The sequence below is a fragment of the Rana temporaria genome, chromosome 2 (assembly GCF_905171775.1).
Source record: "Rana temporaria chromosome 2, aRanTem1.1, whole genome shotgun sequence".
Lineage (NCBI taxonomy): Eukaryota > Metazoa > Chordata > Amphibia > Anura > Ranidae > Rana > Rana temporaria.
Window position 1 is genome coordinate 338,164,247 of NC_053490.1, and position 23,805 is coordinate 338,188,051.

A 23,805-nucleotide genomic window follows, 5' to 3' on the forward strand; every position below is an offset into this window, starting at 1 on the left:
TGTGCTGAATTTGGTGGTGCAGAGTTTCCTGAAAACTTACCCCGATATGCCACAGCTGCTGCAGAAAGTGTGGGCCGTCTGTGCGCACTTTCGGCGTTCTCACCCTGCTGCTGCTCGCCTGGCCGCGCTGCAGGGTAACTTCGGCCTTCCCACTCACTGCCTCATATGTGATGTGCCCACAAGGTGCGAGCAGCAGCCGGCGATAGTGGAGTACCAGCTGCAGCACGCACGCGTGAGTCGCTCTGCGTAACAGAACCACTTTACCACCAATAACTGGGCCTCCATGCGAGACCTGTGTGCCTTGTTGCGCTGTTTTGAGTACTCCACCAACATGGCCAGTGCCAATGACGCCGCTCTCAGCGTGACTATCCCAGTTCTATGCCTCCTTGAAAAAACGCTACGGGCGATGATGGAAGAGGATGTGGCACAGGAGGAGGAGGAGGAATCGTCGGGATCATTTGCAAGGCTTTCAGGGCAGTCATTCACAAGTGGCTCCGAGGGTGGGTTCGTGCACCAACAAAGGCCAGGTACACAATTGTCCAGCAAGGGCACAGTTCTGGAGGATGACGCGGTGGAGGATGAGGAGGAGGAAGACATGGAGGAGGAGGAGGAACCATGTTCACAGCAGGGTGGCATCCAGACCAGCTCATGGCCATTACTGGTGTGTGGCTGGGGGGATACAGAGGACACAGATGATACACCTCCCACAGAGGACAGCTATTCGTTGACTCTGGGCAGCCTGGCACACATGAGCAATTTTACATTGTGAATTGCTCTTCTAAAACTGTTTCTTCCTTTTTGTTTGGTGCTGTGCCAGTCACATGACAATCAGGGTTGTGCAGACACAGACCCATACTGTAGAGAGCATACATCAGCAGAGTAATAAAAGACCCTCCCAATTATCTTTCCCTGCAGATGCCAAAGAACAGGGGAAGATCATGTGACCACACAACAGCGATGCAGAAAAAAAGTTACTTAGAGGATTAAAAAAAGAAATAAAGTGGCATATTATGATTTATGTGAATGTATAATGGCAATAAACACTTTTTTGTTTAGTAAAACTTTAAAACACTTTTTGTTTTCCTTTCTCACTTTTTCTTTTACTATTTTTTTTCTTCCCCATGGTTTACCAATTAAGGTGATCGGTTAAGTGTTCACAGGTGTAATAAGTTGCTGCTTAACTCACATTTGAGGGTAAAGGGTTAAATAAGAATAGTATCAGTTAGGTAGCTGGGTTACTGTATTTAGAGGGAGTGGCAAGGACTCACAGAAAAAGAATGCCAATTCTGTGTTGAGTTGACAAAACCAGAGATGGCAGCCCTAAAGGTCACTGCAACCCCTAACAGCCAAAAAGACAGCCCTTCTAGTAGAGATGGTGAGAATAAAGTAAGAAAGCTTAAACAGTTGGTGACACTATCTTGTAACAAATAATTGGGACTTTACCGGTACACAACATTCAATCTTGTATATCAAATGTATTATTTATTGCAATAAAAATTCATATCTCATAAATAATAAATGAATAATAACATTATATTTTATAAAATTGAAAGTTGTACAAATACTTGTAACAAGATAGTTTTGGAAATAGCATTAATGTAGCTAGACAGTTAGTGGTAATCAGGGATAAGGAGGAATGAATACATTGTCACCAAGATAACCTAAACCAAATAGTTTGCCATCTCCCTGGTGCCAGAATTTAGCATTTGGTGGATATGGTAGACAAATTACTTAAAGGGGATGAGCATGACCCAGTTCTTTTGTGACCAATGACAGAAGACATCCTTAAAAATAAATTTAGAGAGCTAGGCTGCAAGTTGAAGGGAAGGAGTTCCAAGGTTATATGCACTGGAATATGTCCTGTGTCATGCAAAAGGCAGGATAGATAGCAGGAGTTTTTAGAGCTAATAACTTGGTGAAAGGATTTGGGTTTTTAGAGCACTGGAATTACCTTCTACCTAGCAGCACAAGGGTAATTGGTTCAAATCCCAACCACAGCACTACCTACATAGAGTTTTCATGTTCTCCCTGTGCATTCATTGGTTTCCTCCAGGTACTTCAGATATGTTGGTGGTTAATTGACTCCTGTCTAAATTAGACCAAGTACAATATGTGTACAATATGTATAAATGTGAGATAGGAACCTCTGATTGTAAGCTCCTTGAGGGCAGGGACTGTAAATGTATAGTATATGTAAAGAGCTGCGTAAGTTGACAGTGTTATGCACAGTATCTCACAAAAGTGAGTACACCCCTCACATTTTTGTAAATATTTTATTATATCTTTTCATGTGACAACACTGAAGAAATGACACAAATTTGTGAGTGTATAGCTTGTATAACAGTGTCAATTTGCTGTCCCCTCAAAATAACTCAACACAAAGCCAATAATGTCTAAACCATTGGCAACAAAAGTGAGTACACCCCTGAAAATGTCCAAATTGGACCCAAAGTGTCAATATTTTGCGTGGCCACTATTTATTTTCCAGCACTGCAGCCTCACTGTGCCCATAAAACGCAGCCACTGTGCCATGCCATCAAACGCAGCCACTGTGCCATGCCATCAAACGCAGCCACTGTGCCATCAATTGTCACCACTGTGCCATGCCATCAAAGCAGCCACTGTGCCCATCAATTGTCGCCACTGTGCCCTTTAATTGTCACCACTGTGCCCTTTAATTGTCACCACTGTCCCCTTTAATTGTCGCCACTGTGCCCATTGATGCCACTGTTCCCATTGTCACCACTATGCCCATTGTCGCCGCTGTGCCCTGTAAAATGCCCCCGCCCGTCACTTACCTTTCTGGGGGTCAGCCATCCTCCTTCCATGTCCCTCGATGTCTTCTCCCGCCCTCGATGACGCTTCAGCCAATCAGGTTACCGGTAACCTGATTGGCTGAGATGCCTGTCTGTCTTTTTCAAAGGAACCCCCCGACGGTACCTCCCCGAGGATAAGCATTAGGAAGCCGACAACTCGGCAACTCGAGCCGCTGGCTCTGATAGGCACTTCCACACAGCCAACCAGCCACTCTTATTCAGGTGGCCGGCGCTCACCATCTGGCTATCTGAATAGTGGGCGGCAGCGGCGAAAATATATAGATTCATGCAATGCATGAATCTATGTATTTCAGTGGCTGTGCAAGAGCCAGAGGGGGCGGCGCTCCAGCGCCCTCTATGGACAAACTGCCACTGAGCACTGTCTTAGCCCTCTTGGACATGGAGTTCACCAGAGCTTCACAGGTTGCCACTGAAGTCCTCTTCCACTCCTCCATGATGACATCACGGAGCTGGTGGATGTCAGAGACCTTGCGCTCCTCCACCTTCTGTTTGAGGATGCCCCACAGATGCTCAATAGGGTTTAGGTCTGGAGACATGCTTGGTCAGTCCATCATCTTTACCACAGCTTTTTTAGCAAGGCAGTGGTCGATTGGAGGGGTGTTTGAGGTCGTTATCATGTTGGAATACTGCCCTGTGCCCTGCAGCCCAGTCCCTGAAGGGAGGGGATCATGCTCTGCTTCAGTATGTCACAGTACATGTTGGCATTCATGGTACCCATAATGAAATGTAGCTCCCCAGTGCCGGAAGAACTCATGCAGCCCCAGACCATGACGCCCCCACCACTATGCTTGACTGTAGGCAAGAAAAACTTGGTTTGAGCACTGACAGGCTACCCCACCCCCAGTTCAACCTCTGCAGCAATGCTGGCAGCACTCATACATCTATTTCTCAAAGACAACCTCTGCATATGACGCTGGGCATGTGCACTCAACTTCTTTGGTCGACCATGGTGAGGCCTGTTTTGAATGGAACCTGTCCAGTTACACACACGGCTGCGTGTCTTATTAAATTCCCTTACATGAAAAAGTTTTATCCTTATTGTGGGGTCACCAGTATGGTATTTGTACATTGAAATCGTATCCCCTTTCAAGCGTCTCCTTCCCGAGTGCTCGTAACCTATCCTCATAACTAAGAACCTCCTGTCCCTTTTATTAGTTGTGTTTCTCTTCTCTGGACTCTCTCCAGTTCCAGCACATCCTTCCTGAGGACTGTCCCCAGAACTGGACAGCATGCTACAGGTGCAGCTGGACCAGAGTCTTGTAGAGTGGGAGAAAATATTGTTTTATCTCTGGAGTCAATCCCCTTTTTAATGCATGCCAATATTCAGTTTGCTTTGTTTGCAGCAGCTTTACATTGCATGCCATTGTTGAGCCTGTAATCTACTAGGACCCCCAGGTCCCTTTTCTTCCTAGAGGTTCTCCCCCGGTGAGTAGATGGCATTCATATTTTTTCCACCCAAATGCCAAATGTTAAACTGCTGTACGGTCTTGGCCACCATGCTGCAGCTCAGTTTCTTTCTCAGGGTCTTCTCAATGAATGTTCTTTGCCATGAGGTGCCATGTTGAACATCCAGTGACCAGTATGAGAGAGTGAGAGTGATAACACCATATTTGACACACCTGCTCCCCATTCACATCTGAGACCTTGTAACACTATGAGTCACATGACATCGGGGAGGGAAAATGGCTAATTGGGCCCAATGTGGACATTTTCACTTAGGGGTGTACTGACTTTTGTTGTCTGCGGTTTAGACATTAATGGCTGTGTGTTGAGTTATTTTGAGGGGACAGCAAATTTACTTTGTTATAAAAGTTGTACATTGCTTTACATTATAGTAAAGTAAATTTCTTCAGTGTTGACACATAAAAAGATATAATAAAATATTTATAAAAATGGTGTACTCCCTTTTGGGAGATACTGTATGTGATTAGGGATGGGCCGAACTGACCCCTGTTTGGTTTGCACCAGAACTTTCGAACACCGCAAAAGTTCAGACCTGAATAAGGAACCCCATTAAAGTCAAACGTCAAAAAACAAAAGTGCCCATTTTTTAGGCTTATATGCAAGTAATTGGGCATACAATGGTTATAGGGGTCCATGTCCTGACCTGGGGGACACGTATCAATAAAAAAAACTGTCATTTTTAAATGAGCAGTGATTTTTTTATTTTTTTTAAGTGAAAGCATAAAAATGAAAAATTCCTTCCAATATAGTTCCTGGGGTTTCCCCTTGGTCTACCTGTTAAGTGGCAGATCTGTACCATGTCTAGAATCTGCTGCAGCAATAATTGCCGGGAAAAAAATACATTTTCCCTGCAAGCTGCCTTTATTTTCCTCAGCCACAGCTGAGGAGCCAGTGTGTATGATGAGGCCACAATGTACTGGGAACAAGATTAGAGATTTTTTGGATACATTCTGGTGTCACTTTGACTTTGGACAGAAGTAACGGGTGCGTAAAAATTGGTCTTTGGTCTTTCATCAAGAGGTACTCTTGATGAAAGCAAGAATTGCCCTTGCACACTGGATGCAGGGCAGCCCAACAGCTCAATAGCATACTGGGCAAGTTCTGGCCAGTGGTCTACTCTCATGACCCAGTAAGTCAGTGGATTGTCAGCTGGAAAGCTTTCCATCTCTGTTTTAGCCCCGAGGTAATCGTCCACCACTTAATGCAGACGCTGCTGATGGAATATAGAAGCTGACAGCCCTGGGCGGTGAGGACTACATTTTTTCCGAAATGCCTCGCTTAGGCGGACGCCTTCTCCAATGATACTCTCTTGACCAACAAAATACTCAAAACTACGTTTTCCACGACACTGTAGCCTACTGGAGTCAGGAAAATGTTCAATAAAATCCCCTTTAACGTGTCCCCTTTAAGAGATTTTACCTTCTGCACTCTCTGTAGGGACGGGATGAGTTCTGAGACCTTCCCCTTATAATGGGGGTCAAGGAGGGTAGCCACGTATTCATGGGTCCTTTCGCAGGCCTTGAAGAATGAGGTTACCCATGTGTCTCAAATTTGCAGAGGCTTGAGAGGCAGAAATTGGATCATGCTCTGCTGGGGTTTTTCGCCTTCCTCTGGATTGGGGTATTTTTATTTTTTTATGGTTGAACTGGATGGACTGTTTTTTTTTCAACCTGACTAACTATGTAACTACCGTATTTTCCGGCGTATAAGACGACTTTTTGGATGCAAAAAAATGCATCCAAAGTCGGGGGTCGTCTTATACGCCGGGTACGGTCTCCGTGCAGCTGCGATCGTCATAATTTCAAAGCTGCGCGCCGTCTTCTCAGCACGTCCTCGCTGTCCTGTGATTGGCGGAACAGAAATCTTCCCAGCAGCGCCTCTGTTCTGTTTTCCGCCTATCACGGATGCCTTCTCATCCTCGGACGAGATGAGAAGGCATCCGTGATTGGCGGAAAATAGAACAGAGGCGCTACTGGGAAAATGTGTGTTCTGCCAATCACAGGACACGCTGAGAAGACGGCGCGCGGCTTTGAAATCATGGACGCTCGCAGCAGACGGAGACACTCACCGGCCTGCAAAACGTGAGTGATGGCACAGTGGGGGGGAAAGTGGGGGCATGCAATGTGATGGCACTGTGGGGGAATGCAATGTGATGGCACTGTGGGGCATGCAATGTGATGGCACTGTGGGGGAATGCAATGTGATGGCACTGTGGGGGAATGCAATGTGATGGCACTGTGGGGGAATGCAATGTGATGGCACTGTGGGGGAATGCAATGTGATGGCACTGTGGGTGCATGCAATGTGATGGCACTGTGGGGGAAAGTAATGTGATGGCACTGTGGGGGCATTTAATGTGATGGCACAGTGGGGGCATGTAATGGCACAGTGGGGGCATGTAATGGCACAGTGGGGCTTGAAAAAAAGGGGGTAGTCTTATACAGTGAGTATATCCCAAAACCAAAAATTTTCCTGGAAAATTAGGGGGTCGTCTTATACGCCGGGTCGTCTTATACGCCGGAAAATACGGTATGTAATACAGTGCATGCATCCTTAATGATCAGCCATTGGCGTGGGGAAAAAAAGCAGAGGCAGCCTGAGCCTGTCGTCATGCCGTATTCGCACAGGTACTCATTGACAGCCCTCTGCTGCATGTACAGCCTCCGCAGCATTTACAAAGTCGAGTTCCACCTGGTAGGCATGTCACAAATCAGGCGGTTTACGGGCAGGTGGATTTCCTGCTGAACTTATGCCAACCAAGCACTGGCTGTGTATGACTGCCTGAAATGGCTACAGACTCTTCTGGCCAGCTTTAGCACATCTTGCAACCCTTAGGAAACACTGCACCACCAAATCAAGGACATGTGCCAGGCATGGCAGGTGTCAACTTTCCCTGTCTGAGGGTGGACAAGAGGTTTGAGCCATTATTGCACGCCACCATTCCTGGCTCCAGCTGGCATGGTGTGAACCACCTCTGGGCCTGTCCCTGCAAAGCTGCAAGAATCTCTGCTCTGGTGTGGTTCCTGTCTTCTAAACACACCAGCTGAAGCACTGCATTGCACTGACAGGCTACCCCACCCCCAGTTCAACCTCTGCAGCAATGCTGGCAGCACTCATACATCTATTTCTCAAAGACAACCTCTGCATATGACGCTGGGCATGTGCACTCAACTTCTTTGGTCGACCATGGTGAGGCCTGTTTTGAATGGAACCTGTCCAGTTACACACACGGCTGCGTGTCTTATTAAATTCCCTTACATGAAAAAGTTTTATCCTTATTGTGGGGTCACCAGTATGGTATTTGTACATTGAAATCGTATCCCCTTTCAAGCGTCTCCTTCCCGAGTGCTCGTAACCTATCCTCATAACTAAGAACCTCCTGTCCCTTTTATTAGTTGTGTTTCTCTTCTCTGGACTCTCTCCAGTTCCAGCACATCCTTCCTGAGGACTGTCCCCAGAACTGGACAGCATGCTACAGGTGCAGCTGGACCAGAGTCTTGTAGAGTGGGAGAAAATATTGTTTTATCTCTGGAGTCAATCCCCTTTTTAATGCATGCCAATATTCAGTTTGCTTTGTTTGCAGCAGCTTTACATTGCATGCCATTGTTGAGCCTGTAATCTACTAGGACCCCCAGGTCCCTTTTCTTCCTAGAGGTTCTCCCCCGGTGAGTAGATGGCATTCATATTTTTTCCACCCAAATGCCAAATGTTAAACTGCTGTACGGTCTTGGCCACCATGCTGCAGCTCAGTTTCTTTCTCAGGGTCTTCTCAATGAATGTTCTTTGCCATGAGGTGCCATGTTGAACATCCAGTGACCAGTATGAGAGAGTGAGAGTGATAACACCATATTTGACACACCTGCTCCCCATTCACATCTGAGACCTTGTAACACTATGAGTCACATGACATCGGGGAGGGAAAATGGCTAATTGGGCCCAATGTGGACATTTTCACTTAGGGGTGTACTGACTTTTGTTGTCTGCGGTTTAGACATTAATGGCTGTGTGTTGAGTTATTTTGAGGGGACAGCAAATTTACTTTGTTATAAAAGTTGTACATTGCTTTACATTATAGTAAAGTAAATTTCTTCAGTGTTGACACATAAAAAGATATAATAAAATATTTATAAAAATGGTGTACTCCCTTTTGGGAGATACTGTATGTGATTAGGGATGGGCCGAACTGACCCCTGTTTGGTTTGCACCAGAACTTTCGAACACCGCAAAAGTTCAGACCTGAATAAGGAACCCCATTAAAGTCAAACGTCAAAAAACAAAAGTGCCCATTTTTTAGGCTTATATGCAAGTAATTGGGCATACAATGGTTATAGGGGTCCATGTCCTGACCTGGGGGACACGTATCAATAAAAAAAACTGTCATTTTTAAATGAGCAGTGATTTTTTTATTTTTTTTAAGTGAAAGCATAAAAATGAAAAATTCCTTCCAATATAGTTCCTGGGGTTTCCCCTTGGTCTACCTGTTAAGTGGCAGATCTGTACCATGTCTAGAATCTGCTGCAGCAATAATTGCCGGGAAAAAAATACATTTTCCCTGCAAGCTGCCTTTATTTTCCTCAGCCACAGCTGAGGAGCCAGTGTGTATGATGAGGCCACAATGTACTGGGAACAAGATTAGAGATTTTTTGGATACATTCTGGTGTCACTTTGACTTTGGACAGAAGTAACGGGTGCGTAAAAATTGGTCTTTGGTCTTTCATCAAGAGGTACTCTTGATGAAAGCAAGAATTGCCCTTGCACACTGGATGCAGGGCAGCCCAACAGCTCAATAGCATACTGGGCAAGTTCTGGCCAGTGGTCTACTCTCATGACCCAGTAAGTCAGTGGATTGTCAGCTGGAAAGCTTTCCATCTCTGTTTTAGCCCCGAGGTAATCGTCCACCACTTAATGCAGACGCTGCTGATGGAATATAGAAGCTGACAGCCCTGGGCGGTGAGGACTACATTTTTTCCGAAATGCCTCGCTTAGGCGGACGCCTTCTCCAATGATACTCTCTTGACCAACAAAATACTCAAAACTACGTTTTCCACGACACTGTAACCTACTGGAGTCAGGAAAAATGTTCAATAAAATCCCCTTTAACGTGTCCCCTTTAAGAGATTTTACCTTCTGCACTCTCTGTAGGGACGGGATGAGTTCTGAGACCTTCCCCTTATAATGGGGGTCAAGGAGGGTAGCCACGTATTCATGGGTCCTTTCGCAGGCCTTGAAGAATGAGGTTACCCATGTGTCTCAAATTTGCAGAGGCTTGAGAGGCAGAAATTGGATCATGCTCTGCTGGGGTTTTTCGCCTTCCTCTGGATTGGGGTATTTTTATTTTTTTATGGTTGAACTGGATGGACTGTTTTTTTTTCAACCTGACTAACTATGTAACTACCGTATTTTCCGGCGTATAAGACGACTTTTTGGATGCAAAAAAATGCATCCAAAGTCGGGGGTCGTCTTATACGCCGGGTACGGTCTCCGTGCAGCTGCGATCGTCATAATTTCAAAGCTGCGCGCCGTCTTCTCAGCACGTCCTCGCTGTCCTGTGATTGGCGGAACAGAAATCTTCCCAGCAGCGCCTCTGTTCTGTTTTCCGCCTATCACGGATGCCTTCTCATCCTCGGACGAGATGAGAAGGCATCCGTGATTGGCGGAAAATAGAACAGAGGCGCTACTGGGAAAATGTGTGTTCTGCCAATCACAGGACACGCTGAGAAGACGGCGCGCGGCTTTGAAATCATGGACGCTCGCAGCAGACGGAGACACTCACCGGCCTGCAAAACGTGAGTGATGGCACAGTGGGGGGGAAAGTGGGGGCATGCAATGTGATGGCACTGTGGGGGAATGCAATGTGATGGCACTGTGGGGCATGCAATGTGATGGCACTGTGGGGGAATGCAATGTGATGGCACTGTGGGGGAATGCAATGTGATGGCACTGTGGGGGGAATGCAATGTGATGGCACTGTGGGGGAATGCAATGTGATGGCACTGTGGGTGCATGCAATGTGATGGCACTGTGGGGGAAAGTAATGTGATGGCACTGTGGGGGCATTTAATGTGATGGCACAGTGGGGGCATGTAATGGCACAGTGGGGGCATGTAATGGCACAGTGGGGCTTGAAAAAAAGGGGGTAGTCTTATACAGTGAGTATATCCCAAAACCAAAAATTTTCCTGGAAAATTAGGGGGTCGTCTTATACGCCGGGTCGTCTTATACGCCGGAAAATACGGTATGTAATACAGTGCATGCATCCTTAATGATCAGCCATTGGCGTGGGGAAAAAAAGCAGAGGCAGCCTGAGCCTGTCGTCATGCCGTATTCGCACAGGTACTCATTGACAGCCCTCTGCTGCATGTACAGCCTCCGCAGCATTTACAAAGTCGAGTTCCACCTGGTAGGCATGTCACAAATCAGGCGGTTTACGGGCAGGTGGATTTCCTGCTGAACTTATGCCAACCAAGCACTGGCTGTGTATGACTGCCTGAAATGGCTACAGACTCTTCTGGCCAGCTTTAGCACATCTTGCAACCCTTAGGAAACACTGCACCACCAAATCAAGGACATGTGCCAGGCATGGCAGGTGTCAACTTTCCCTGTCTGAGGGTGGACAAGAGGTTTGAGCCATTATTGCACGCCACCATTCCTGGCTCCAGCTGGCATGGTGTGAACCACCTCTGGGCCTGTCCCTGCAAAGCTGCAAGAATCTCTGCTCTGGTGTGGTTCCTGTCTTCTAAACACACCAGCTGAAGCACTGCATTGCACCTTTTAGCCCTTTGAACACTTAGGGTGTACCTGATGTTCATAGGACAATTCTGCAGAGGAGGACATAGAGGTGGCAGAGGAGGAAGGGGTAGAGCTCACAGGTTTGGCATCATCACCACCACCAGCTGTATGGAGATGTGGGGGCATAACAAGCTGCAGCACCAAGCCCTGTCCTGCATCCTTTCAAGTCACAAGCAGCATTACACAGTGAGCTGTGGAATGTCTACCTCTCCTTGTCCTCCCGGACATTATTGGGAGGGAGGGAGTGGTGCTTATAACCAAATATAAAGAAGAAGTGGAAATCTGTAGTAAGATGCACTTTAATTGATTTAAAGTGGTGTTTGGTGCACTTTCATTTGAGTACTCAATATAATATACTGCAATTGTAGGTCCGCGCTGTAGCCGTCATTTGGCTATAGCGCGGACGGGAAGTGGTTAAACCTAAGAAATAGCTTGGAAAGTTGATGAGTGGTCATCAGCTCTTCCTGTGATGTAACTGGCACTTCTGTTCTCCTGTGTTTGACTCTGTTTGCCTACTGACTCTGTTTGAACTTGTATCTTCCACTGCCAAGCTTGGCTTGTGTCCTGATTTTGTCATCTTTCTGGCATCTTCGTACTTTTGCTGCCCATCTAATCTTAACCTTGACAGGGACTTTGACTTCACTTCTGCTCTCTGTTTTTTATTGCCTGGCTGTTGCCGTTTCCTGCTTGCCTTAACTATATTTTCTACTTCCTGTTTGTTTCCGTGCACAGTAAACAAAGCCGCATTCTGGACAAATTCAGTCCAAACCTCTCCAGCATCACAACACGAAACATCTTTGCCATTCTGAAGCTTCCCTCTAACCACTTTGCATATTATTTTATATATACAGTGATTCTCTACTTGCCAAATATGCTGCAGAATCTCCCTACGCTGAGTCTGGCTGCAACCATTTTAACTGTGGGCAGCTGAAGCTGCTGCCTGTTCATTTCCTGGATACAGACACACAGAGGCACACCTCCCAGTTCTGCAGCTCTCATTTTCCCTCTTATGACTCATCCTCGATCCCTTCCTGGCAAATGCTCACAAAAGTGGGAGAGAGAGAGCTGTGCATGATGTCATAAGCCTTGGCTTTTTACTATACAAGAAACAGGAAGTGGGCTGTATAAAATGTTTACTGGAAGAAAAAAAATATTTTACTAGCCAAAGTTAAAACAACAAGGGCAGAAGATTTAATAGATGGAAAGTTGAAAAATTACCAAAGGTCCACTTTAAAAACACCCCCAACCCCCCCTCTTCCAACCTATGCTGCATACCATGTATAAAAGAGTATACATTTGTTTTAACCCTGTCTGGTTTGGTCACATGATTCTGCTATTCTGACTTCTCTTTGTAAAAAAAGAGTTTGACAATGGTTATGAATTTTCGGGACCTGTGATGCCCATCTCATGGCCCAGCCAATGTTGGTTCTCTCTCTCCCATGCAGCAGTGGCTTTTTTAATAGCCTCGAGGCAAGCATACTGTAGTAGATGAAAGTTATAGAAAAATCTGATATTTTTTTACTTTAGCAAAGCATCCACATGACAACCAGGAAAACTAAATTACATTTTTAAAACTCTTGGGCAGTAACAAAAACATCAAATGAGTCTAAACACAGTTCAATTACTTTGCTGTTTGTAATTAAGTTTATTCTAATGTTTGAAATAATGTCGGTTTTTAAGCCATGTACTTCATTTGAAGGTTACTTACCCTGAAGCAAAGAATGTACCCTTTTGGTATGTATGTATATATAATGTTTCATTTAAGTTTATGCAATTCAGTGTTCTATAAGAACTTTAAAATACATTTTCTTACATAAATTAGGTTCGCTACCATATGTCAAAACAATCCAGTACGTGAACAAGAACCTATCAAAGTTGTATGACATTCTTTATGCAGTTTAATCAAATCTGGCTTAATATTGTTTCCTTTAAGGTCTTACAGGACCACTCTCATCTTGCTCAGGACAAATTACAAAGGTTAGGGGAGCACTGAAAAGATGAGCATAAGTGGGTCCGACCCCCTTAAATTCACCTTTACTAGCGCTCCCCCTGCTCCTTCCTCATCAAATAACTGTGATGCCTCGTACACACGACCAGTTTTCACATCGGGAAAACTGCCATGACAGCTTTTGGCTGGGAAAACCGACCGTGCGTATGCTCCATTGCAGTTTTGCTAAAAGGAAAAACCGCCGAGAATCCCAGCAGGGAAAAAAGAGAACATGTTTTCTTTTTTCCTGCCGGAATTCCCGGCAGTTTTTAGGCCAGCAGTTTTTCTATGGGGAAAGCCTGCGGTGGAGCATACACACGGCCAGATTTCCCGACCAAAGCTCTCATGGCAGTTTTCCTGCCAGGAAAACCAGCTGTGTATAGGGGGGGGGGGGGCTACCGAGCAGGTTCTCAGTTTTGCCCAGCTGACTTTTTACCGCCGGGAAAACCGATCGTGTGTACAAGGCATGAGAGTTAAGTCATCATTGGTTGCTGACACCAGACAGTTCAGTGCCAGCTCCAGAGAAGGAAAAGGTGATGAGAGATGGTTGGAAAGGTAAGAGTAGAAGTTCAGGAAGGGGGGTGGAGGGAGTTTATGAATACACTGTCACTTTTCCTTGCATGGGCAGGTGATCGTGACACTCAGCTTGGCTGGGTAGTAAAGCATCTCAAATGGTTCACATTATCAGTATCTTGAAAGCACATAATACTCAGAAGAAGAGAGGGAAACATTTAATATTTTAAAACCAAATATTGTCTTAAGAATAGGAATCTCAAAAAATGCTGTGTGCTGCCAACACTATTGTATCAGACTCACTATGGTGTGATCTACCATGAGCTTCAGTCATGAGGCAATAGTGAGATGGTGGGATTATTTTCCGAAATAATGAAGGTTTGGGTATTAGTGCATTGCATGTCAAACTAACCATGTAAATTCTTGAAATCTGCAACTGAAAATAAGTTTTGACACTGATGTGGACAGTGACTTGCAAATAGCAATGAGAGAATTTTGTAAAATGAGATTTGCACACAGTTCGGTAAATCCTTCAAAATGTTCATCAAATCAGATTTTTAGGTGAACCGTGATTGTCAGTCTGTAAGGTTTTTAGGCAAGCTATTGTAATAATAATAAAAAAAAAAAAAATGCATGGTAAGCTGGGCAATTTCATAGGGGACCTGTGCCAAAACTAAAAAACCTAAAAGAACAGCACAGAGAGATTTCTTTTCAAGGATGACATGGAAAATATGCAAATACTTCAAATTACAGGTTTGAAGGATGCAATAAAGCTATGTGGTGTTATGGAATACCACAATTTCTAGTGACAGCATACTTTAGCAGTACATATTTTTTTCTTTTACAATAAGCTTTTCATGAAGACAGAAGCAGCACTCCAATCCACTATTATTTGAATCATATAAATTGGCATTTTCCAAGTAGTTTCAGCAGTTAAACGTACAAGTCAACTTTCTTAAGAACCCTTGTATACAAGTGGCAGAGTATTTTTCCACCAGCAGTAACAGGCCCAAGTATTGAGACACAAGGCACAAGCATGTGCTTTTCTACAAGAATGAGAGTGTAATCTAATGCTGGCCATACACTATACAAAAAATTGTCCGAACCCATTTTCGAAAATCGAACATTCGGCCGTGAGCGCTAATGATAGTGCCATGTAATGACTGATAAATCGTTCAGTGGACATAAATTAATAAATTATTTTTTGTCGTTTTTTTACATATACCTAGTGCAGACAGTTTGGACGAGAAACGCAATAACATTTCAATTTGTTATTCGTTTGGCAGAAAATTTCCAAACTTGTCCTTAATTTTTTCGGCTCAAAAACGTCCCAACGATTATCGATTTTGTGACCATTAACTGTCTAAATTACTGAATTTTGTCCGATTTTTTTTTTTTTTTTTTTTTTTCTTTCATATAGTGTATGGTCAGCATTAACCCTCAGATGCAAAAATGTAAAAATTGCCTAAGGGCTTTTTACACAGTCTTTAAAAATAGGCAGTTGGGTAGTGTTTTTAATGCTTCCCGAATGCCTATCAATGGTACTCAAAACTGTTAGAAAAGGGATGGAGATGTTCACACTGCTCTTTGCGTCGGTGCGAGGCAAAAATAACACGCAGAGTTTGACAGGCCGTGATGCTTTGCGACTGTCTCCATTCACTTTTACTGAAACGCATCACAACGGCACCTTAAAGGGCTTGTAAAGGTAAGAAAAAAAAAATCCTAAATAGCTCTCTTTACCTTAGTGCAGTCCTCCTTCACTTACCGCATCCTTCTATTTTGCTTTTAAATGTCCTTATTTCTTCTGAGAAATCCTCACTTCCTGTTCTTCTGTCTGTAACTCCACACAGTAATGTGAGGCTTTCTCCCTGGTGTGGAGTGTCATGCTTGTCCCCTCCCTTAAGGGGGCGAGCAGGAGAGTCGGGACGCTCTTTACGTTGCAGATAGAGAAAGGAGCTGTGTGTTAGTGGGCGTCCTGACTCTCCTGCTTGCCCCCTCCCCCCTCAAAGGAGGGGGCGAGCATGACACTCCACACTAGAGACAAAGCATCGCATTACTGTGTGGAGTTACAGACAGAGGAACAGGAAGTGAAAAAAGAGAGTTTGGTCAGCGGGACTTTAAATGAGGCCAATCACCATGCGGAGTAAGCATATAAGGTATACAGTATTGCTTAATTGGGTTCCAACACAAAAGGGGGGAGTTGGTTCGGGACTTGGAATGAGAGATGTATAACAAAGAGCAGTCTTAGCAAAGAGCATTTTATTATGCCTTGTGATATAATATAAAGCATACTGAATGATAAAAAATTGCATCCACAAAATCGCATAAATATGCTACAAATTACATATGCATAATAACACCATGGTACTTGGCATATCGTGGAGTAAGGACAAGTCATGCTGTAAGAGAACTATTAGAGCTGTCCCCACGAATTCGCGGCAACGTGCGCGGGAGCGGGCCTGCGCATCCCTTGGCACCAGACAGCTTATTTAAAGGGTGCACTGACCCCAGCCTAGAGCTGACGGATCTCAGCGGTTCCGGTCCCTGTTTCCTGTGCCTTTTCCTGTGCTCCTGATCCCGGTTACTGAACCTCGGCTTCCTTGACCTTGCTATTGGACTCGCTTCACCTCTGACTCTTGGTTCCTGATCTCATCTTCCCAAGTGACCCTGCTTCCAGCCTGATGACTTTGTGCCTTGCTGCCCGCTCGCTGCTGAACCCGGCTTCCCATGTGACCACGCTCCTGTCTCCTGTTTTGCCCAGCTCAACTTCCCGGATACCTGCGACTTCGTCCCTGCAACCTGCTGCGACTTCGTCCCTGCAACCTGCTGCGACTTCGTCCCTGCAACCTGCTGCGACTTCGTCCCTGCAACCTGCTGTGACTTCCTGCCTTTCAAGATTCGCATCACCTGCTGCGGGCTCCCGGAGTTACATCTGCAGGCACTCGTGTCTCCCCTGGCCCTTGGTTTCCCCTGTCTCCACTCTCAGCGGGACCAGGGCTGGAGATTCAAGAGAGGCTGACCTCGTCACTTCAGACTTCACCCAGGTATGTGACACCTGCACAGCATGAACCACTGGATGGGCTTGATGGTATAATGAGAATCTAGGAGTAAAACAGTATAAAAAACATAAAATCATCTGTATGAACATCATGCATCTATGTATGCCCGACGCGTTTTGTTGTGATATACCAACTCTTCAGGGGCGAATGCAATGGTGATGTCAACTGTATAGATGTGATGTGAAAGACAGTGGGCCAACACTTCTTGTTGGATCACATGGAATTAAGGAGCCAAGCATAAGTTAGAGCTCAGGTAAATGTTGTTATAGTAATTTGAGGGTAGCTGACCCTTTAAGATACTCCTTAGCAAACAGTCCTTAGCACAGCAGTATCTCCCAAATAGTATGTTGATATTCACATGACATATTTAGTAACACAAATGTATTAGCTTGAACACTAGCAATAGATCTTCTTATAGGACTACAAGTGATACAATGGCTACTTATCTGTTTGTAGTCTTCTATGTAGGAGATAGCTTCTGTGGTGTAGGATGTTCAGCAAAGGACTCAAGGTTGTCCCCAGCAATGCTCTGTATTGTAGTAGGTGCAATGGCACTAAATAAGTAGTTGTTTCCTGGAGCAGTGTTGCAGCATGGGGAGCAAGGCAGCGGTATGTGTAGCATGGCCGAGCTACAGCTGACAATAATAGAACGGTGTGCAGGAGGCACACCACTCTGTTTAAAGGATAGGGGCAGGTGTAGTGCATAAGCACTAATTCAAAAAGAAGCGCCGTTTGCTATGGTGCACTTCCGCGTTCCACGTATTACAGGAAGTAACAGGCACGCAGATAGGCTTCTCTGAAGAGATGAGTTTTCAGTGATAGCCCGAAAGTGGACAAAAAAGGAGATGGTCAGACAGATTCGGGTAGAGTATTCTAGAGGATAGGAGAGGCTTGGGAGAAGTCCTGGAGGCGAGCATGGGATGAGGTGACAAGGGCACTAGAGAGCAGGAGGTCTTGGGAGGAACAAAGAGATTTGGTTGGTATTTTGAGACTAGGTTAGTGGTGTAGCTGGGGGCCAAGTTGTAGATGGCTTTGTAAGCTACTGTTAGCATCTTGAATTTAATTTGTTGGTTGAGTGGCAGCCAATAGAGGGATTTGCAGAGAGGGGAAGAAGACGCCAAGTGGTTTGTAAGGTGGATAAGCCTGGCAGCGGTGTTCTTAATGGACTGAAGTGGGGAGAGCCTATTTAGGTGTAAGCCAGTGAGGAGGGAGTTGCAGTTGTCAAGGCGAGAGATGACCAGGAAGTGGATTCAAAGCTTTATGGTGTCATTACTTAGCAAGGGGCATATCTTGGAGATGTTGTGGAGGTTGAGGCGGCAAGCTTTGGACAGCGATTGGATGTTGGGCGAAAGAATAGTTCAAAGTCGAGGATTACACCTAGGACCTTGGCATGGGTTGATGGGCTGATAGTTGAGCTGTTTGATTATGACAGAGGAATCGGGAGAAGAGGCACGTGGGGGAAGAAATATCAAGAGCTTGGTTTTGGATACATTGAGTTTGAGGAAGTGATGTGACATCCAGGCTGATATGTCTGCTACTATGTTGATGATGCGTGAGGAGACTAATGGAGTGAGCTGGGGGGATTATCAGTAAAGGACCCCAGGTGTCACTCCACGCAAACAGGAGTTTGGGGGTTCTCTACATCATATCACTTTGGGCATATAGGGATGTATTAGGCCACTAGGGGAGATGCTATGAAATAGCATCAATCCCTAGCATGGAAAAGTTAGAGAGAACATGTTCAAACAATTAGGACAAGGCCTATAAGAGAATTGTACGTATGTCAAGCTCGTAGTAAATTGGAGTTGTAGTAACAACTAGTACTTGCATATGAGAGGCAATGTAGTTAAAGTAATAGTAGTTGCATATGAGAGGCAATATAGCTCAGGTAATAGTAGTTGCATACATGTCGTTTGCGCGCCGAAAGAGAAAGGACAGGGAAACATTGAGTAAGAACATCATGGGCGTGCGGCATGTGCGGAGTCTCACCCATGCGTAGTGTATATAAAGCTTAACACACATGTGTCGTACCTACGTGGGGTGTGCGGAGGAAGTCGTAAAAGCGAGGAACACGTGAACGAAGGTATGATTTGAACTTGGGACATCAGTAGCCTATACTGCAAAGAGCTTGATGGCCTATATGGAGTTTATAGAGTTTATAGACTGTGATTGACATTAGTATATTTGTCTTTTGTTTTGTCTTGCAGAAAATATTAATCCATTTAATTAATTCATTGATAGATTACGGGAGCTGCCGGCTCTTTGGGCGAGAAAAGACCCCATCCACCGGCAAAAAGGGCTAAAGACGGCAGCACTGAAGAGCCTGCTCCCATTTGTGCACACTTGCATGCCCCATGTAACCACTGAACAGCTGGACATTAAAATTGGGACCTTGAGAGGCACATACAGGGGTGAGCGCAACAAGGTCCTGGCTTCTCAGAGATCTGGAGCAGCAGCAGGGGATGTATATGTACCGTCGTTGTGGTACTACAGTAGACTGTCCTTTCTTGATGACCACCTTGAATCAAGGCAGTCACTTTCCAGCCTTCCCCCTAGACTTCCCTCCAGAAAAACCTCCAGCCAAGCCTCCAGCCTTCCCTGCAGCCAAGCTGAGCCTTCTCATGAGCAAGATGAGCCTTCCATCCTGAGGAAGACCCGGATGTGGCTGTCTGAGTCAGGTATAGGATTTAAAATGTATTTATTGTGAAAAAAAAAATGCTGTAAATAAGATGTTAATATATAAAATATATCTAATGTTTGATCTAAAGAGTTTTCCATATCAATAGACAGTAATGGCCCAAAAAGTTGGGCAGAAAGAATGAAAACTGCTGGGGTCAGAATGATTGTCTTTTCTATTTATTTTCAATCAATTTGCAACAGTCATGAGCTGAAAATTGTGCGTGATTGATGAACCCAAAACTCAAGCCAAGCGGAGAAGGAAGGCTGCAGAGCAGGTAGCAAGGAAGGCAGCAAAGAAGTCTGGAGGGAAGGCTACCAGGAAGACCAAGAAGTGATGGCCTTGCTTCAAGGTGGTCTCACAGAAGGCAGCCTGTTGTAGTACCACAGACTTGGGACATATATCTGACCTGCTGCTGTTCCTGACCTCTGGGAGTCCAGGACCAGATTGGGCTCCCTCCTGTATGTGCTTCTCAATGTCCCAATTTTAGTGTCCACACAGAGTTGCACAAATGGCAGCGGGTTCTTCAGCGCTGCCTTCTATTTATTTTATTTATATTCTATACCAGAATAAATGGTCATTTATTTTTACAGTTCATACTTGCCTATGTGTTTTTAATCAACCCAAAAATTTAGAGGTGAACTTCCTTCAGGCGCCCCCCAGGAGTAAGTGGAAGCTGAAGCCCTCTAAAGAGAGGGTTTCCGCTCCTCCCACCCAAAAAAAATGACATGCCAAATGTGGAATGTCAGGGGGTCACCTGCTCTTAAAGCAGAAGTTCCATTTTTTGGTGGAACTCCGCTTTACTTGTACAGAACATAACAGGATACTAATCTTTATAGGTAAAAAATTATCCTGTTAATCTGATTGTTTTTTGGGCATTTTTCCTCTGCTGCAGCAAGTTGGATCATGCTTTTTGTTTTTTTGCCTCCCTCTGGATCAATTGTGGGTGTAGGATTGTGTATACGGGCGTTTTTTTTTCTTTTTGGGGTTGAACTGGATGGACTTGTGTCCTTCTTTTTCCGCCAGACGAACTATAACAAATCACAATAGTGTGAACGGGGCTAAAGCAAAGTACAGCATACTGCTTTTTCTTTTTTCTGCACTGAAATGGATATGAACGCACTGCAACTGCATATAAATGCAATTCCATAAATAAAATCACCAAAAAAAAAACACACTGCACATGCACTACAAATAAATGTGTGGGATGGAGTGATAAAGGGCAAATAAAGTGTGGCGGAATAGCAGGCGCCTAGTGGTGAATGGGCCCTTTGTGAAGATATTGAGGGGTACAGCACACACACCCGGATTTGAGCTCCTGTGGAGACTCCTCCATGTGTGAGGAAAGCGTTAAGCGGCCCTCTGTGACAGTATGCTAATGATTTGCATGGCAATGGAGGGGAGGCAGGCTCTGGAAGGCAGTATGGCTGCTCCTAATGTGTGTGCAAGGGGGAGTTTCTCTGTTCGCATGTGAATGTGAGGGAAAGAGAGAGAGAGCGCTACTGTAGAGCTGCCTGGGAAAGCGGAGAGGAGTGGACGGAGCTGAGGAAAAAAGCGGCTCTGAGGAGAAGAGAGGGAGCTACTGCAACACACAGGAAGAATAGGAGGGCAGGACGGGGGAGTGTGGAGCCATTAAGGAATACACAGAACACGGGGAGGACTGGATTCAGTGCTGGTGCATTGAGTGCCGGGGCTGTTCGCTGCTGGCGCCCCAGCTGTCTGCCTTTTGTGGCTCACATGAGGATTATTTTGCGGCTGACTGAGGCTAATGACGGGCACAGGAAAATGACGAGGTAAGAGCTGGCACCCCCCCGGCTTCTATGTAATGCGGAGCTCATCTCTACTAATCGCCTTGGACCCCCACAGCCGGGGAACGGGGGTGACGTGTGCGTGGTGTGCGGTGTGTACAATATGTGTGTATACAATGTGTGTGCGGGGCTCAGGGCACGCAATGGAGAGACAGCCGGCGTGCGGGATTGCGGGAAGGATCGTTCATTGCAGGTGATGTTCAGGCAATGCCGGGGACCATCGATCAGGATACACATTAGCAACCAGTATTCATCAGAGCCACAGTCTGCATTGCCATTCACCGTCATTAGTGTGCTGGGTGGCCATTGCCCTGTATCATTATTATAGAAAGGATCGTACAACTCCCGAGCCTTGTCACTTCATCCCTTACAATGACCTTAGAATGCGCCAAATGTGTCTGAGATCAGAGATCACCACTGAGCTATGGTGTCATGGACAGCAGAAGAAGGCATGTTTTCTAATACTCACTCACTGCAACCACTAAGGATCCCTCAGAGCAAAGCTTCTCCTTTACACAATACTCCGATTCCTGTATCGATGTCACAATCACATTCTTTTATCAAAGGTTCTATATATTCTTACAAAGCGTCTAATGGTCCCCTATGAGCCAAAGCTTTCATTAGGTCTATGGGGTGAATGACACATTGGCCTGTATAGCCTAGTCTATAATTCCCAATCACATTATTTAGATTGATCAATCACATTCTTTAGATTTATCAATCACATGCTTTTATTAATGGTTCTATATCTGCAACATCTAATGTTCCCCTATAAGCCAAAGCATTTGCTTTCATTAGGTATATGGGGTGATGAATGACATATTGGCCTGTCGAGTCTATATATTTATCAATCAGATTCTTTATATTTATCAATCACATTCTTTATAGTTGTCAATCACAATCTTTATATTTATTACTCACATTCTTTTATCCATGGTTGTATGTACTCATTCAGAGCAACAACTAATGGTCCCCCAAGCCAGAGCTTTTACTGTCATTAGGTCTATGGGGTAAATGACATATTGGCCTGTCGAGTCTATATATTTATCAATCAGATTCTTTATATTTATTACTCACATTCTTTTATCCATGGTATTATGTACTCATTCAAAGCAACAACTAATGGTCCCCCAAGCCAGAGCTTTTACTGTCATTAGGTCAACGGGGTGATGAATGACATATTGGCCTGTCGAGTCTATATATTTATCAATCAGATTCTTTATAGTTGGCAATCACATTCTTTATATTTATTACTCACATTATTTTATCTATGGTTGTATGTACTCATTCAAAGCAACAACTAATGGTCCCCCAAGCCAGAGCTTTTACTGTCATCGGGTCTATGGGGTAAATGACATATTGGCCTGTATAATCTATATTTATCAATCACATTCTTTACATTTATCACATTCTTTATAATTATCAATCAGATTATGTATAGTTGTCAATCACATTCTATAAATTTTCTAATCACATTCTTTTATCCATGGTTGTATGTACTCATTCAAAGCAACAACTAATGGTCCCCCAAGCCAGAGCTTTTACTGTCATCAGGTCTATGGGGTAAATGACATATTGGCCTGTATAATTTATATTTATCAATTGGATTATTTATAGTTGTCAATCACGTTCTTTATTTTAATCAATCAGATTATTTATAGTTGTCAATCACATTTTTTATATTTACTAATCACATTATTTTATCAGTGGTTTGTATGTACTCATTCAAAGCAACAACTAATGGTCCCCCAAGCCAGAGCTTTTGCTGTCATTAGGTCTATGGGGTAAATGTCACATTTGCCTGTATAGTCTATATTTATCAACTGCATTCTTTATATTTATCAGCCAGATTCTTTTATAAATGGTTGTATGTATTCCTTCAAAGCAACTACTAATGGTCCCCTAAGATACAGCCTTTTGCTGTCATTAGGGGTCCCCCAAGCCAGAGCTTTTACTGTCATTCGGTGTATGGGGTAAATGACATATTGGCCTGTATAATCTATATTTATCCATCACATTCTTTATATTTATCAATCGGATTCTTTCATGAATGGTTGTACATATTCCTTCAAAGCAACAACTAATTGCCCCCTAAGCCACAGCTTTTTGATGTCATGGGGTAAATGACATATTTTCCTAGATATTCTATATTTATCAATCAGATTCTTTATATTTATCGGCTGTATTCTTTATATCTCTGGTTGTCTATACTCCTTCAAAGCAATAACTACTGGTCCCCTTAAAGCTTTTGATTTATTACTTCTATGGGGTGTCTAATGACACATTTGGCATGTTTATCAATCAGATTCTTTATATTATCACAGTCTTTTATATTTATCAATCAGATTCTTTTATTAATGGTTGTATATACTCTTTCAAAAGCAACAGCCAATAGTCCTATAAGCCAGAGCGTTTTTTTTCATTGGACATATTGGCCTGTATAGTCTATATCTGTATACCCCCTTAAGAACAAAAACTACTGGTCCCCATAGCTGTACTTTCATGAGGTCTGTGGGGTAAATGGCAATATTGGCCTTCATATTCTGTATTCATCAATCATATTTGTTATATTTATATATACTATTCTTTATATTTATCCATCCATGCATGTATATACTCCTTCAAAGCAACAACTAATAGTCCCTTAAGCCAGAGCTTTTGCTTCCATGGA

The 23,805-nt window shown here is 44.3% G+C and overlaps 1 protein-coding gene across 1 annotated transcript in view; it reads left to right on the forward strand.

Annotated features, from left to right (window-relative positions):
• Window positions 1-20,732: 20,732 nt before the first annotated feature.
• Window positions 20,733-23,805, forward strand: part of PLXNA2 (plexin A2) — a 479,392-nt gene continuing 476,319 nt past the window's right edge. The window contains exon 1 of the mRNA XM_040337525.1: window positions 20,733-21,119. The gene's annotated coding sequence lies outside the window, so the exon portion shown is untranslated. The remainder of the gene's footprint in view (window positions 21,120-23,805) is intronic.